This window comes from Chiloscyllium plagiosum, chromosome 33, assembly GCF_004010195.1.
Source record: "Chiloscyllium plagiosum isolate BGI_BamShark_2017 chromosome 33, ASM401019v2, whole genome shotgun sequence".
In the NCBI taxonomy this organism is placed as follows: Eukaryota; Metazoa; Chordata; class Chondrichthyes; order Orectolobiformes; family Hemiscylliidae; genus Chiloscyllium; species Chiloscyllium plagiosum.
Window position 1 is genome coordinate 37,200,339 of NC_057742.1, and position 17,199 is coordinate 37,217,537.

At 42.5% G+C, this 17,199-nt stretch overlaps 1 long non-coding RNA gene across 1 annotated transcript; it reads right to left on the minus strand.

Moving 5' to 3' along the window:
- Positions 1–10,620: 10,620 nt before the first annotated feature.
- Positions 10,621–15,849, minus strand: LOC122539681. The gene is made up of 3 exons (XR_006309151.1): positions 15,808–15,849; positions 14,167–14,245; positions 10,621–11,051 (listed from the first exon to the last, which is right to left on the minus strand). It is a non-coding gene; the product is annotated as an uncharacterized LOC122539681 (long non-coding RNA).
- Positions 15,850–17,199: the final 1,350 nt, after the last annotated feature.

The window sequence follows — 17,199 nt, forward strand, 5'->3', positions numbered from 1 at the left end:
CCTTTATTCCTGATGAAGGGCTTTTGCCCGAAACATCGATTTCGAAGCTCCTTGGATGCTGCCTGAACTGCTGTGCTCTTCCAGCACCACTAATCCAGATCCTAGTTGAGACCTATTAAAGCCTATTCACAAAGCACTGCTAACAAAATAAACACTCTCACAGGCATCATTGGCAGGGCTCTTCTTGGGTAGTGCAATTTCCACAAATTGCTAAGAGAGATCCTAGGTTGTTTTAAAAGCTATACTTTTTTTGTGTAAAATCAACTGGTCTAGACTAAAACACCGATTGTGTGATGAAAATTGACCACAATTTCTGGAAGGATTTGAATCAGCAATTACCAGGACAGAACTCCAAAATCAGCCTTCCAGAATGTCATACCCTTGCAACACGTGAACCTTCCACTCCACAAACGCAAAAGAACAAACTGAAGAGATGTATTCCCCAGTCATTTCTGAGAAGAGGGAACCAACTGAAATTTATTATTTCTAAAGTGGTGCTGAAAGCTCATCACTTGCAAACGATCATCCTGGCCAGAGAGTGAGAAAACAATGGTTAGGTCAAAACAACCTCATTAAATTGTAGCCAATTTATCCAGGAATCTCAGCACATGACCTAACCTCCTCCTCTTTGAAATACATGTTTAATTAATGTTGCATTGTTTTGGAACTTTGGAAAAAAAAGTCAAAACAATAGCAGTATTAAAAGGGAGAGAGAGAGAGAGAGAGAGAGAGAGAACCTGCACAGTTACCGCTTTTACTGTTTGAATTCATGTATCGCTGGACATTGGAGTGCATCTGGGAAAATTAACAAGCAGTGAAATTCACAACTGAACTTGGAGGAAGTGTTGGGCAAAGTTCACAGCACAGAATTAGATAAGTTAATCGTTGTTTTTAAATGTGGCCCACAGAGAATCTGCTGTCAGGAGTAGAGTGGGTTCTTTCTTGATTATATGTTTTTTGGAGATATGTCTCTTGATTAAACTTAAAATGTAAGCCATAACTATTCATTTAACCTGCGGCAGTGTTTGTAGAGGATGGTGTTATTTTCTGGGTCTATAGATTGTGAAGGAGCAAAAATGGCCTTTAATAGTGATATGTACTTCTTGTCAGATGTGGGAGTTTAAGGGTTACTGCAGATTATATCTGTCATAAATGCTGTAGGCTGCGAATCTTATCAGATCAAATGGATCAGTTGGAGAGACAGATAGAAGCGATGAGGAATTTGCAACAGCAACAGTATGTGATGGATGGCAGTAAAAGGAAGGGGGGAGAAGTCTCAGGTACAGTCACATAGATGAGTTAACTCCAGGAAAGGTAAGAGAGGTAGGCAGCTAGTGCAGGAGTCTTTTGTGGATATACACATTTCAAACAGGTATGCTGTTTTAGAAAATGTAGGGGGTGATGGATTCTCAGGGGAACGTAGCATGAAAAGCCAAGTTTCTGGTATTGAGACTGGCTCTAATGCAGAGGGGCATGTCGGGTTCCAAGAGATCAATTGTGTTAGGCGATTCTCTAGTCCGATGTACAGACAGACGTTTCTGTGGCCAGCAGCAAAAAAGCAGAATGGTGTTTTGCTTCCCTGGTGCCAGGATCAAGGATGTCTCAGAGAGGGTGCAGAGAGAGAGAGGCGGGAGAGAGGCCAGCAAGAAGTCATTGTCCACATTGGAACCAACGACATAGGAAGGGAAAAGGTTGAGAGTCTGAAGGGAGATTATCAGAGAGTTAGGCAGAAATTTAAAAAGGAGGTCCTCGAGAGTAGTAATATCTGGATTACTCCCGGTGCTACGAGCTAGTGAGGGCAGGAATAGGCGGATAGAGCAGATGAATGCATGGCTGAGGAGCTGGTGTATGGGTGAAAAATACACATTTTTCAATCACTGGAATCTCTTTTGGGGTAGAAGTGACTGGTACAAGAAGGACGGATGGCACCTGAATTGGAAGGGGACTAATATACAGGCAGTGAAATTTGCGAGAGCTGCTCGGGAGGATTTAAACTAGGAAGATCGGGGGGGGGGGAGCCCAGGGATATAGTGAGGAAAGAGATCAATCTGAAACTGGTACAGCTGAGAACAGAAGCAATTCAAACAGTCAGGGCAGGCAGGGACAAGGTAGGACTAATAAATTAAACTGCATTTATTTCAATGCAAAGGGCCTAACAGGGAAGGCAGATGAACTCAGGGCATGATTAGGAACATGGGACTGGGATATCATAGCAATTACAGAATCATGGCTCAGGGATGGCAGGACTGGCAGCTTAATGTTTTAGGATACAAATGCTACAGGAAGGATATAAAGGGAGGCAAGAGATGAGGGGGAGTGGCATTTTTGATAAGGGATAGCATTACAACTGTGCTGAGGGAGGATATTCCTGGAAATACATCCAGGGAAGTTATTTGGTGGAACTGAAAAATAAAGGGATGATCACCTTATTGGGATTGTATTATAGACCCTCTCATCGTCAGAGGTAAATTGAAAAACAAACTTGTAAGGAGATCTCAGCTATCTGTAAGAATAATACCGTGGTTATGGCAGAGGATTTTAACTTTTCAAACATAGACTGGGACTGCCATAGTGTTAAGGGTTAATATGGAGAGGAATTTGTTAAGTGTGTATAAGACAATTTTCTGATTCAGTATGTGGGTGTACCTACTAGAGAAGGTGCAAAACTTGACCTACTCTTGGGAAACAAGGCAGGGCAGGTGACTGAGGTGTCAGTGGGGAAGCACTTTGGGGCCAGCGACCATAATTCTATTAGATTTAAAATAATGATGGAAAAGGATACACCAGATCTAAAAGTTGAAGTTCTAAATTGCAGAAAGGCCAATTTTGACGGTATTAAGCAAGAACTTTCGAAAGCTGATTGGGGGCAGACGTTCGCAGGTAAAGGGACGGCTGGAAAATGGGAAGCCTTCAGAAATGAGATAACAAGAATCCAGAGAAAATATATTCGTGTCAGGGTGAAAGGAAAGGCTGGTAGGTATAGGGAATGCTGGATCACTAAAGAAATTGAGGGTTTGGTTAAGAAGAAGGAGGAAGCATATGTAAGGTATTGACAGGATAGATGGGCGGCACGGTGGCACAGTGGTTAGCACTGCTGCCTCACAGCGCCAGAACCCGGGCGAACCAATTCCCGCCTCAGGCGACTGACTGTGTGGAGTTTGCATGTTTTCCCCGTGTCTGCGTGGGTTTCCTCCGGGTGCTCCGGTTTCCTCCCACAGTCCAAAGATGTGCAGGGTTAGGTGAATTGGCCATAATAAATTGCCCGTAGTGTTAGGTAAGGGGTAAATGTAGGGGTATGGGTGGGTTTCGCTTCGGCGGGTCAGTGTGGACTTGTTGGGCCGAAGGGCCTGTTTCCACACTGTAATCTAATCTAATCGAGTGAATCCTTTAGAAGAGTATAAAGGAAGTAGGAGTATACTTAAGAGGGAAATGAGGAGGACACAAAGGGGACATGAGATAGCTTCGGCAAACAGAATTAAGGAGAATCCAAAGAGTTTTTACAAATACATAAAGGACAAAAGGGTAACTAGGGAGACAAAAGGCCCCTTCAAAGATCAGCGAGGTAAAACAATGACTGCAGATGCTGGAAACCAGATTCTGGATCAATGGTGCTGGAAGAGCATAGCAGTTCAGGCAGCATCCAAGCTGCTCCTTGGATGCTGCCTGAACTGCTGTGCTCTTCCAGCACCACTAATCCAGAATCCCCTCAAAGATCAGCAAGGCGGCCTTTGTGTGGAGCCACAGAAAATGGGGGAGATACTAAATGAGTATTTTGCATCAGTATTAACTGTGGAAAAGGATATGGAAGATATAGACTGTAGGGAAATTGATGGTGACATCTTGCAAAATGTCCATATTACAGAGGAGGAAGTACTGAATGTCTTGAAACGGGCAAAGGTGGATAAATCCCCAGGACCTGATCAGGTGTACCCAGAACTCTGTGGGAAGCTAGAAAAGTGATTGCTGGGCCTCTTGCTGAGATACTTATATCATCAATAGTCACAGGTGAGGTGCTGGAAGACTGGAGGTTGACTAATGCGCTGCCACTGTGTAAGAAGGGTGGTAAGGACAAGCCAGGGAACTATAGACCAGTGAGCCTGACATTGGTGGTGGGCAAGTTTAGATTAGATTACATTACAGTGTGGAAACAGGCCCTTCGGCCCAACAAGTCCACACCGACCCGCCGAAGCGCAACCCACCCATACCCCTACGTTTACCCCTTACCTAACACTACGGGTAATTTTAGCATGGCCAATTCACCTGACCTGCACATCTTTGGACTGTGGGAGGAAACCGGAGCACCCGGAGGAAACCCACGCAGACACGGGGAGAATGTGCAAACTCCACACAGTCAGTCGCCTGAGGCGGGAATTGAACCCGGGCCTCTGGTGCTGTGAGGCAACAGTGCTAACCACTGTGCCACCGTGCCGCCCAACAAGTTGTTGGAGGGAATCCTGAGGGACAGGATGTACATGTATTTGGAAAGGCAAGGACTGATTAGAGATAGGCAACATGGTTTTGTGCGTGGGAAATCATGTCTCACAAACTTGATTGAGTTTTTTGAGGAAGTAACAAAGAAGATTGATCAGTGCAGAGCGGTAGATGTGATCAGTAAAGCGTTCAACAAGGTTCCCCTTGGGAGACTGATTAGCAAGGTTAGATCTCACGGAATACATGGATAGCCATTTGGATACAGAACTGACTCAAAAGATAGAAGACAGAGGGTGGTGGTGGAGGGTTGTTTTTCACACTGGAGGTCTGTGACCAGTGGAGTGCCACAAGGATCGGTGCTGGGTCCTCTACCGTTTGTCATTTACATAAATGGTTTGGATGTGAGCATAAGAGGTACAATTGGTAAGTTTGCAGATGACACCAAAATTGGAGGTGTAGTGGACAGCGAAGAAAGTTACCTCAGATTACAACAGGATCTTGACCAGATGGGCCAATGGGCTGAGAAGTGGCTGATGGAGTTTAATTCAGATAAATGCGAGGTGCTGCATTTTGGGAAAGCAAATCTTAGCAGGACTTATACACTTAATGGTAAGGTATTCTTTGGAGTGTTGCTGAACAAAGACCTTGGAGTGCAGGTTCATAGCTCCTTGGAAGTGGGGTCGCAGGTAGATAGTATAGTGAAGAAGGCATTTGGTATGCTTTCCTTTATTGGTCAGAGTATTGAGTACAGGAGTTGGGAGGTCATGTTGCAGCTATACAGGACATTGGTTGGAATATTGCGTGCAATTCTGGTCTCCTTCCTATCGGAAGGGTGTTGTGAAACTTGAAAGGGTTCAGAAAAGATTCCAAGGATGTTGCCAGGGTTGGAGACTGATCTATAGGGAGAGGCTGAACAGGCTGGGGCTGTTTTCTCTGGAGACTCGGGGTGACCTTGCAGAGATTTACAAAATTATGAGGGACATGGATAGGGTAAATAGGCAAAGTCTTTTCCCTGGGGTCGGGGAGCCCAGAACTAGAGGGCATAGCTTTAGGGTGAGAGGGGAAGGATATAAAAGAGACCTACGGGGCAACGTTTTCACACAGAGTGGTACGTATATGGAATGAGCTGCCAGAGGAAGTGGTGGAGGCTGGTACAGTTGCAACATTTAAGAGGCATTTGGATGGTTATATGAATAGGAAGGGTTTGGAGGGATATGGGCCGGGTGCTGGCAGGTAGGACTATTTTGGGTTGGAATATCTGGTCGGCATGGACGGGTTGGACCGAAGGGTCTGTTTCCACACTGTACATCTCTATGACTCTATAATGTCCAGACTGCCTTGCTTCAATTGTTAAGATATACATAGTTTCCTGTTAACAGTGAGTCAATCTGCTAAGGTGTAGCACAATCAAACACCAGGCTCACAAAACCTGCAAGTCTAAATTCTCTTCAGAACCTGGATTCTGGAAGAGAATTTTTATATACTATGAAAAAATGAACCAAGTCGGTGTACCAACATCATCTTCCTGCACCTTCATCAATTCCACAAGGAATTCCGGAAGTTCAGCCAACTGTGTCTATATTAATGTGAACTCTTATGAAAAGGAACCATCGCTGAACACCAACCTGGACTCAGACAAAAATCCATGAATACCTATATCATCATAATTGTAGGTTCTTTCCTTCTTCCTCCTTTGTATGCTGTGTGTGTACATATGTTGTGTGGATCATCCCTCATACATTCCTGGCTACTAAATGCATGAATAAGCCACACTTCTGTTTTAACCCAAAGGAGTTTGGTACAGGTCATTACATTTTTTTTGAAAATTGGAGTTTACAAACTGAATGGGGAAAATGCAACAGCCTATTTCAAAAGGAAGGAAAGTTTTGTTTTTAAAATCATCTCAGCTAAAAAGATGAGAGACTTAACAAACAATCCAGCTCATTTTCAATATATAATTTCAGTTACATCATATTTAAACTTTTGCTATGAATTCTGTGTCTTATGATCTTATACTCCAGAATGATGAAGGAGCAGCACTCTGAAAGCTCGTGCTTCCAAATAAGCCTGTTGGACTATAACCTGGCAGTGATTTTTAACTCTGCTAATGGACAGAGGCATAGGGCAATTCAAATCACCTCTCCCTCTTATTCACAATGAAAGTAACTGAAGAACAGTGGAGGAAGGACAGTCATTCCAGCAGAAACCAACAGAATAGAGAAAGTTTGACTTACTTCACAGAATAACAGCAGGCTGCCATTCATGAGTGAGGCCCTGTATCTGCAGAATAGGTAGGAATATATATTGCACAAAAGGAAGCTAAGAGCTGGAGATTACTAATATCATTATACTTTGTTTACAACTGGAAACTCGTCTTAAAATCCAACAAATGCTGAAATGTTAACCCTAAAAAAGCAGAATTTAAAAATCCTATAAATATATATTTTCTTTAATTCTATAGTCTGCAGGCAATCTGTGTATGATTTACACCTACATAAAAGGAGGAAATGATTTATTGCATCTGTATATTTAGGCTGATAACCACAGCTATATCACTGCATTGTGTGAAATGCAAAAGTATTCCACTTCTTCAGAGATTCAAGGGTGTATGACTGATTTCCATTTTGAAGTTAAAGTACGACGATGTGTAACCTCAATGATATCATATCCACCATGGTACATGCAGGGTTCTCTCATATAATCACCCACTTTTTGCTCATTTTGAATGGAAACAGGTTCTAGGGCAACATAAATGGTGAATCATGTGCGAACAGCAGCATTTACTAAATGTTGTGCTACTAACATTTCACAGGAGGCTCCCAAGCACTGAGGATGTCACCTAGACAGGGGATGAAATGTCTGCAACACAAATTCCCAGCTCGGCGAACAGAACCACAACGTTGTGGTACCATATTTGAAGGCCACCCAGGCATCCCTACATTCAGTGCAAGTGTGAAGCATCACCAGATCTGTGGTCAGAGTCACAAAGATGTATAGCATGGAAACAGATTCATCCATGCCCACCAGATATCCTATCCTAACATACTCCCATTTGCTAGCACTTGGCCCATATCCCTCTAAGCCCTTTCTATTCATATACCCATCCAGAAGCCTTGTAAATGTTGTACTAGCCTCCACCACTTCATTGGCAGCTCATTCCATACATGCACCACCCTCTGTGAAAATGTTGCCCTTTAGGTCCCCTCACCTGTCCCTGGCAATGTCTACCAAACATCAGAAGAGGTCATCCTTTACCTTAAAGATGCCCAACTGGAGCATTTGCTCCAGGGCATTCAAGGCCAGAAAGAAGGCACTGTTCTCCTTAGGCGTAGAGAAGCCCTCTTATCAGGATCAGATCACCCACAAGGCATCTGAAAAGGAACAAGATAATTATCTCCTGTGCCTCACAAAGGTGTGGGGCCACCATCTTCTGACTGCTACCTCACACCCAAGGGGTCATTTCTCAGTCCAACTCTGCCACAGCTCAGCAATGTCAAATAGGTCTGGCAACCTCACCCTCACAAGCATGATGTGTGCTTGAGGATCTAAAATTTGAATTTAGGCAACAAACTATGTAGATTTTTATTACAAACAAAATGGTTTCTCGTAATGGCCTGTGAACCATACTGCTGATTTGCAGAATGAAGTTGCAGTTCAAAGATAGAGGACAATAGAGTTTTCAAAAGCTGAATACTGACACGTTAATTGACCATTTGAACGAATCTTGAGCCAGTACATGGCATGACAATTTACGTAAATAAGATATCTTTTAGCATAGAATACCATTGGGTTAGCCTGTCTTCAATCATGTCATCTTATTACGGTTGATTGGACCTATCTTGTAATTAAGAACCCTTTCCCAGGAAATATCATTGGAATAACTTGCTGTAAATCATGTCAACTTATTATATGTGATAAGTTACAAGACCAGTCAACAATAAGTTACAAGACCAGTCAACTTATTATATGTGATTGGTCTTGTAATTACGGCTGTACTATTTCTTAAAAAACATATAAATAATGTGTTATTTTCAAATGTAATTGCGCAACTTCATCACAGAACACAGAAACTTCAATCTCTGTGTTGCTGGATAGAATTGCGTCAAGGTACCTTAATTCAATAAACTAATGAACCTTGCTTTTTGAATAGACCGTATCTGTCGATTCCTTCGACCGATCTTGAACCAAGAGGCCCCTCTTGAGGGGACGTAGATCTTCATTTTTGTGCCGTGACACACTTCGGCTCTGACAGATTGTGAACAGCGGTGTAGGAGTTAAATGTCCTTCACTATTGAGTGTTGAGGAATTCGGCCAGCCAGACGTGAGTATTTTAAGAACGTTTGGTTTTCCTCTCATTCAGGTGGTGTCTGACATGACCCCTCGCTGTTTGTTTTTCAGTCCAGCCCGAAAGGATCAGTCTTAGCAAGGGTTGAGTCTGGGGGACTTGTTAAATGTTTAAAAAGGGGGGAAGAGATTAATTGAAGTTGAGGGTGCTTTGGTACTTACAGACAGTGGTTTTCGAAAATTGCTGAACTCTGAGAGGAGAGTTGAAATCTGAATTCCCAAGCTTTGCTAATTTTTGGTTTTTAAAAAATTCTTTCTCCCGAGCTTCGTTGATTTCAGAAATAAAAAACAATCGATCTCCCGAGATTTGTTATTTTCCCGTGTTTTCTTTTTAAAAAAATCTTCGATCGCTTAAACTTCATTTATTTTCGGGTTCGGGTTGTGTTAACTTTGTTACTTTTCGGTTTAAACAAAAACTCCGATTGCCTTAACTTTGTTTATTTTCGGGTTCGTGTCATTTAAACTTTGTGACTTTTCGGGTTTAAAAAAACTCCGATTACCTTAACTTCATTTATTTTCGGGTTCATTCAGCTTTTGAAAACTCTATTGTCCTCCATCTTTGAACTGCAACTTAATTCTGCAAATCAGCAGTATGGTTCACAGGCTATTTTATAGTATTATTTTAAATCAAGAAACCATTTTGTTATAATAAAAATCTACATAGCTTGTTGCCTAAATCAAATTTTAGTTCCTCATGCTGAAAGGCACTATGTTGACAATTTTCTAAAACTTCCCAGACACTTCATTTCCTACCCACTGGGGCTCACCACTGCATTCATCCCTGCTTTGTCTCTTATTGCAGGACAGGAACCCAAAGTTAACTGTTTTTCTCTATCTCTGCAGACCCTGTCAAACCTGCTCCAGCACTGTCTATTTTTATTTCATATCACCAGTATCCACAGTATTTTGTTTTTATATTAATGGAGTGAATAACTAACATTTCAAATGTCCCTCCTGACACATCCAAAAAAAAACTACAAATATCACTAGAGTCTTATTTCCAAGGTCTTTTAGAAATAATATCAAAAAACTGTTATGTTACAAAACTAAACCATTTAAAAATATAGCTGTGTTTTTAAGGAAAAGCTGCACCCACTTCATAAAACCATAAAAACTTTATTATTTGTCCTGGCTACATGACCTTCTTCCTGACAGAAAAGGCATGATTATGGGTGGCACAGTGGTTGGCACTGCTACCTCACAGCGCCAGAGACCGGGGTTCAATTCCCACCTCAGGCGACTCTGTGTGGAGTTTGCACATTCTCCCCGTGTCTACGTGGGTTTCCTCCGGGTGCTCCAGTTTCCTCCCACAATCCAAAAATGTGCAGGTTAGGTGAATTGGCCATGCTAAATTGCCTGTAGTGTTAGGTGAAGGGGTAAATGTAGGAGGATGGGTCTGGGTGGGTTACGCTTCGGCGGGTCAGTGTGGACTTGTTGGGCCGAAGGGCCTGTTTCCACACTGTAAGTAATCTAATCTAATAAAATTAAACAAAATATAATTTAACCCCTCACTTGCTTAATCAAAGTGAAAATGATTAATTATTGGAAGATCTTATAATCTTGGAGATCCAGGCCCAGCAGAGTTCCCAGTAGCTGCTCAATGTGGATGTGGATTCCATTACCCAGCCATGGGGGCTCAGTATTAATGGCACGGCAAGAGAAGGATAGTATCTCTACAATGCAGAAAAAGGCCATTTGGATCATTGAGTCTGCAACAATCCTCCGAAGAGCATCCCACCCAGACTCAGCCCCTTACCCTATTCCTGTCACCTTGCATTTACCATGATTAATCCACCTAATCTGCACATCTTTGGACTGTGGGAGGAAACCAAAGCACCCGGAAAAACTCCGCACAGAAACAGAGAGAACATGCAAACTCTACAGTCACCCAAGGCTGGAATCAAACCTGGATCCCTGGCACTGCGACGCAGCAATGCTAACCACTGAGCCATTGTGCTGCCCTCGTTGTGAAGAAAGCATTGGATGGGGCATCTCAACTCCACCTCAATTTCTTCTTCTTCTCAAGATGACTGAGTGATACCAGTGGCAGGCAGGCTGACACCACGGAGCTTCACCTCAGGGGCTCGAGAGGTTCCCTTCCTATCTCTCTCTCTTCTGGCAGCGACTTCAATACCTGCAGCACATCAGGGGAAAGCGACACCCCCTCTTCTCAAGGCCACACAGAACACTGTTCAAAGTCTTCAATTCTCCTGGACTTAGCAATCAGCAGACTTCCTCCTTGGTAGCTGCAGCTGTCAGGCCTACACTGGACATAGCTGTAGACAAAAGGAAGAAGAAATGTCTTTTGAGTGCAACTTGGTGGCACCAGCATTTTAACTGATTTAAATAAATATAACACATCTAAATATTAGGCTTAGAAGGATTAACTTTAAGTGTTCTCATACAGTCATACAGCATGGAAACAGACCCTTCAGTCCAATTAGTTCACGCTGACCATGTTCCCAAACTAAACTAGTCTCATCTGCTTGCATTTGGCCCACATCCCTTCAAACCTTTCCTACTCATGTACTTATCCAAATGTTTTTTAAACATTGCAACTATACCTATATCCACCACTTCCTCTGGCAATTCATTCCACACAAACTACTCTGTGAAAAGTTTGCCTCTCATGTCCTTTCTGAATTTTTCTCTTCCTTAAAAATGTCATCTAGTTTTCAACTCCCCCACCCGAGGAAAAATATCTTTGTCATTCACCTTTTTTATGACTCTCATGATTTTATAAACCTCAATCTCCTCTGCTCCAGTGAAAAATGCCTCAGTCTTTCCATTCTACTTTTACAACACAGTGTAATGTGTTTTTCTGTACTCCCTCTTGTGACCTAGCCAACCATGGACCTTGCCTTTGTGCAGTGCAGTAAAAACTCCACTGTTCAGCGACACACACCTTGTGCCACCAGATCAATGGCAGGATATCAGACCTGGGACAGTCACATAACTGGCCCGGCACTGGCAATTCACGGAAGTCAAGCCTACAGTGTACAAGAGCCAAAGATCTTCCCTGTTCTTGGGATCTTCATATTCAAGCTAAGGATTCTCAGTATGTGAGGCAAGCAAAGCCTTCCTAAGGGGTGACTCTCACTATTTCTTGCAGGACTAATAAGGTGTTAGCATTTGTCCATTTCATTACCTTGGAAGCTCACTCACAAAGTCAGCCATTGCAATGATACAGTGTCAAACTATAGAGAGAGGAGGCAGGTGGGACTAATACCATCAGGCAGGATGTGACAGACCTAAAGGGCCTTCTTTAGTTGAGAGCTGTCTAATCTTCTTTCATGGAGGGCTAGAATATTGCAGCCCTCCGACTTTGTGGGAGTACCTACTGTCTTACAGCTACAAGTGCTCACAGTTATCGTTGGATGTTGATCCAGCACTGAAGATTTCAACTTGTATTAGTCTGAGTAATTTGCACGCTCTGTTCTGACCTATGGATTACCTTTAATCCTTCATGCTGCCTTTTCTATTACAAACACATAAGAATACAAAATAGGATCAATTCATTGGAGGGAATGTAGACAAGAATGTAGACACTGCTGGTATGAGCCTTGTCTCAGTGGTAGCACTTTGGTTCCAAGGACAAGGGCTCAAATTACACTTCAGTTGCTTAAACACAAAAGCTAGGCTGACAGTCTAATGCAGTATTGAGTGAGGGCTGTGGAGGAAGTATGGGATGGGAAGATTTGTCTGTTTTGTGTCTGGGATGGAGCTTTTGCATTTGATTGGAATTGGGCATTGTGGAATTCAGGCATAATGAGAAGGTGTTGTGGGATGTGTAGGTGCGTTCATGGTAGGGAGAAAATTCTGTCCAATATTTACAGGCTGCAGCCTACTGAGATGAGAGTCAGATGCTTCTAGCCATCCGGCAGAGAAATGCGGTACAACTCAGACAGAGAACATTGCTGTTTGCTGCACCATTCACAATCTTACTGAAAAAAGGGCATTGTCTTGGGAGAGAAAAAGATGGAGAAATAGAGGCCTCCTGTGATGAGGAAGAAGATGCTAAAGATACTGGGATAGTCCAGGAGGGGTCTCGGAGAAGCTAAGAACCTATGGTCTCATTGGCCAGACAGGCCTGGAAGAACCTCATTGGCCCCATGGTTTCCAGGGGAACTGAGATACATATTTGTTTTGCTGGTCAGTTTGCTATGTTGGGAAGCCACTGCATCCAGGATTCAATAAACATCATTGACTGATAAGAGTTTCATTTTGCATTATTGATTGAAAAAAACAAAGTTCTTTATCCTGCCTGCTTATTATGTGATAACTTTGAGGCAGGACACTGAGGTGCTGTAGGCTCAGAAATAACTGTGAGCACTTGAAGCTGGGTGTGCTGGGGTCAGTTACTGTTTGTTCTTCAGACCTGGAAGTAAAAACCATCTTGGAACTGAAGGGATTAGTTCTGCACCCTCTTTTGTTTGTCATTTATATAAATGATTTGGATGAGAATATAGAGGCATGGTTAGTAAGTTTGCAGATGATATCAAAATTGTTGGCACAATAGGCAATGGAGAAAATTTTCTGAGATTACAGAGCGATCTTGATCAAGTGGGTCAATGGATTGAAAAATGGCAAATGGAGCTCAATCTGGATAAATGAAAGGTATTGCAATTTGGTGCCACAGACAGGGCACGATGTATACAATTAATGGTAGGGCCTTAGGTAGTATTGTAGAACAGAGGGAACTAGGGGTTCAGGTACATAATTCTTTGAAGTTTGTATAACATACAGACAGGGTGATTAAAAAGACATTTAGCATGCTGGCCTTTATTGCTCAGTCCTTTGAGTATTGAAGTTGGGAAGTCATGTTGAGGTCATACAGGACATTGGTGAAGCCTCTTCTGTGTCCAGTCCTGGTCACCCAGTTATAGGAAGATATTATTAAGCTGGATGGAGAGGGTTCAGAAGAGATTTACCAGATGTTGCTGGGTTTGGAAGTCTTGATAGCCTACAACTTTTATCACAGGAGCATAGGAGATTGCATGGTGACCTTAATAGAAGTTTTAAAATCATGAGTGGTATAGACAGGGTTAGTGGTAGGATCCCCTAAGATGGGAGATTCCAAGACAATGAGACATATTTTTAAGGAGAGAGATTTAAAAAAGACATGAGGAACAATTTTTTTTTACACAGAGGGTAAGTCACGTGTGGAATGAACTTCCTGAGGAAATGGTGGATGTGGCACAATTAAAATGTTTAAAAGACATTTGGATAAACACATGAATAGGAAAGTTTTGGAGGAATATGCACCAGGAGGGAAGCAAGCAGGACTAGTTTATCTTAGGATTATGTTCAGTATAACTGGTTGGACCAAAGAGTTTGCTTCTGTGGTGTGTGACTCTATGAATGCTTAACCCTAGGCTAAGGCAAACAAACCTGATTCACTAATACACCTTCTCTTCCCAGCACATGCAGACCAGGGTTGCCAGCAGTTTTTAATTCTTTTTATACATTCCTGTATGGACAAAAACAAAGAAAAAGTCAGCACAGGATGGCTTTTTGCTAATAATGGGCAGATAGTGAACCTCCTCACTGTGTCCTACTGTTATCTCCCCACTCCTGATACTCTACAGGTACAAAATTCTGTGGGCCCACACAGGACTTTGCCAGAAGTCACTGAATTTACATGATCGTGTTTGTCTGATGATAGCAGTCCTGTTTTAAAAACACAATTTGGAATTTAGTTAAAAAATCCAAGTCCATTGCACTTGGTGCTTTGATCTGTCATTGTGACAGGCTATTTTATTAGCACCATCCACAAAGTGTTATCTCTGGGAATGCAGCACTCTCCCACTACTGCAGCAGGAGTATTGTGCTCCAGTGTCTGTGTGGGGCATGATCCCCAGCAATAAGTGATTCATTGATAATTCCTCCGGTACCAATCAACCTCATCTCCAAAAAAAACAAATCAAGAACACAGCACCTCAGGTCCTCCAAGTGATTTTTTTCCCTGTTTTGTATATAAAGTCAGGTTGGATGGACTTGTACTCAGCACTTGTTAATTTTATCCAAATCACTTCATGTCACAGTCCAAAACAAAGTGTGCCTCAACTTAATGTAAAATTTGGCAAGAGTAAGTACATCTGTCAGGATTGAGATGAAAAATGTTCAGTCAAGTATAGGTGATATTTGCTGAAAAGTTCAGGGTGAAGTTATAAAATATTGTACAAAGACAGGATTTATCCTAATATGCAAAATGGACAATTACAATTAGGCAGTCTATCTTACAGCATGCCTGGCCTTTATTGATCACTGACTCCAAACTAAATGAAATAGGAGAGATGGTAATGGGGCGGCTAATTAGTTACTACTACCTGGCGTTGTGTGATTTTTAACTTTGTACACCCTAGTCCAGCACCGGCATGTTCAAATCTCAAAAATCACCATCAACCTCAAAGTGTCAATCAGAGTGGTGCAGGTGACCTCTATCGTGTTTTTAAGGTTCATCCAAGTGTGGTTCAAATGTTGGGAAAGCTGCTTTCACAGTTCAAACAAGCATGGTGGAAAATATTTCAGACAATGCGTTAATCTGCTGAATAAGTTTAGTTAACTGTGAGAGACGATTTTGGTACAAATAGTTAAGATGTGCATGACCTCAGAGTCTAAGGGGAATAGAGCCGTGGGGGTAGGATAAAACATGCTTCTCTATAATAAAGGACGAGACATCTGCTGCTACAGAGTAGAAAAACAAGTCCTTGATTGATAAGACCACTAACTCTGACAGAGAAGAATAAGTCCTTGACTGATAAGACTACAGGGTAGAAAAACAACTCGGGAAACTGTTGCAGACTTTGTGAGAATGTGAACCTCGTGACTCTTTAGAGCTATAGAGGGGAGGGACTTGTACTGTATTTAATCAGAAAAATTGTTAGCCTGGCGTGCCTTTTTTTTTCAAGGGTGCCCAACTCTGCAGACTTGTTAATAAAACTTTGTTTTCCTGAATTTGTCTAGAGCGATTATTGAGAAGCGATTTTCGTTTCTAACATTAACAGTATAATCTCTCCTTCTTTTACCTACTTCAGGCGTGCCACACGAATATTACCAGAAGCTCGATGGTCACGCACGCGATCACAGCATTCACTTCCGGTTCTAGACGTTTCTGTGCAGCCGGAAGGAAAATTAGTGGCAATTTTCGATATTAGCCCTTTTACAATCTTTGTGGGAGTTTGATGTGTGAAAATTAGTGCTGTGTTTGCCACATTAAAATGGTACAGCAAAGGTATCGAGTCTTGCGGGTGGGTATGACATTTTTTTCTCGTGTAGTTTGAATGATCAACTTTGTTTTGTCACGTTGAGACTCCTCTTTTGTTCATTTGTAGTTCAGTAGTCTTGTCCTATCGCTTTCGTTCCTTCACCTAAATTTTAAAACTTAAAGCTGGACTCAATCCTGCAGAGGTAAAGAGCGATGAGCATGGCATCTAGAGGGATAGACTTTCCGAGCAGTTTCAGTCTCAGAGTCTCTTCTTTCATCTGAAAAAGGAAAGCTTCGCATTTCTGAGAGGATATTCTAGTGAAGGCTCCCTGAGAGATCACAGAGCTGTATTTCCGTGCTGACAGTTTTTTTTTTGCAGGGTGGTATTGAATCTCTGCCTCAAATACAACGTGTCAAGAAAGAGGAAAGCAAGTATATTCTGTGCCAATGGAACAGGGTCAGGGTGGCATTGTGGCTCACTGTTTAGCACTGCTGCCTCACAGGGCCAGGCTCCCTGGTTCAATTCCACCCTCAGACAACTGGACAGTTTGCACATTCTCCCTGTGTCTGCGTGGGTTTCTTCTGGGTGCTATGCTTTCCCACAGGCCAAAGATGTGCAGCTTAAGTAGATTGGCCATGCTAAATTGCCCCATAGTATTCAGGGATGTGTAGGCGAGGTGGATCAGCCATGGGAAATACAGAGTTACAAGCATGGGGGGGGGTGGGTCTGACTGGAATGCTGTTCAGAGGGTTGGTGCGGGTCCGGAGGGTCGCTGTGGATTTAATGGACCTGATTCCGTGCTGTAGGGATTTACGAAACGTTAACTATATTATCACCATGGGACTCTTGTTGATGCCAGTAAGGTTCCAAATTGATTGGTTACCAAAATGATAAATTATCTGTGCTCAAAATCAAAAGACCAATGAACAAGGGGCCTGAGCTAACTGCAGATTTACTTACATAAATGCATTCTTGCAATACAAGAATTCCCAGATTGCTAAACCCTGAGAATTTGCGCAGCTACCACTACCACTGCCATCAGCATCACCCCAACTCATTACATGGTTTAGTCTCTTGGATGTTTGAATATTCCTGTATCACAGGAGGAACCTGAAGGCACTGGTATTGGAATCACTGGAAACACTCAACCCGCAGCTCTGACAACATCAGGGGAGAGGACAGGCTTATCGTGTGTGCAATCTACTTCAGAAGTGAA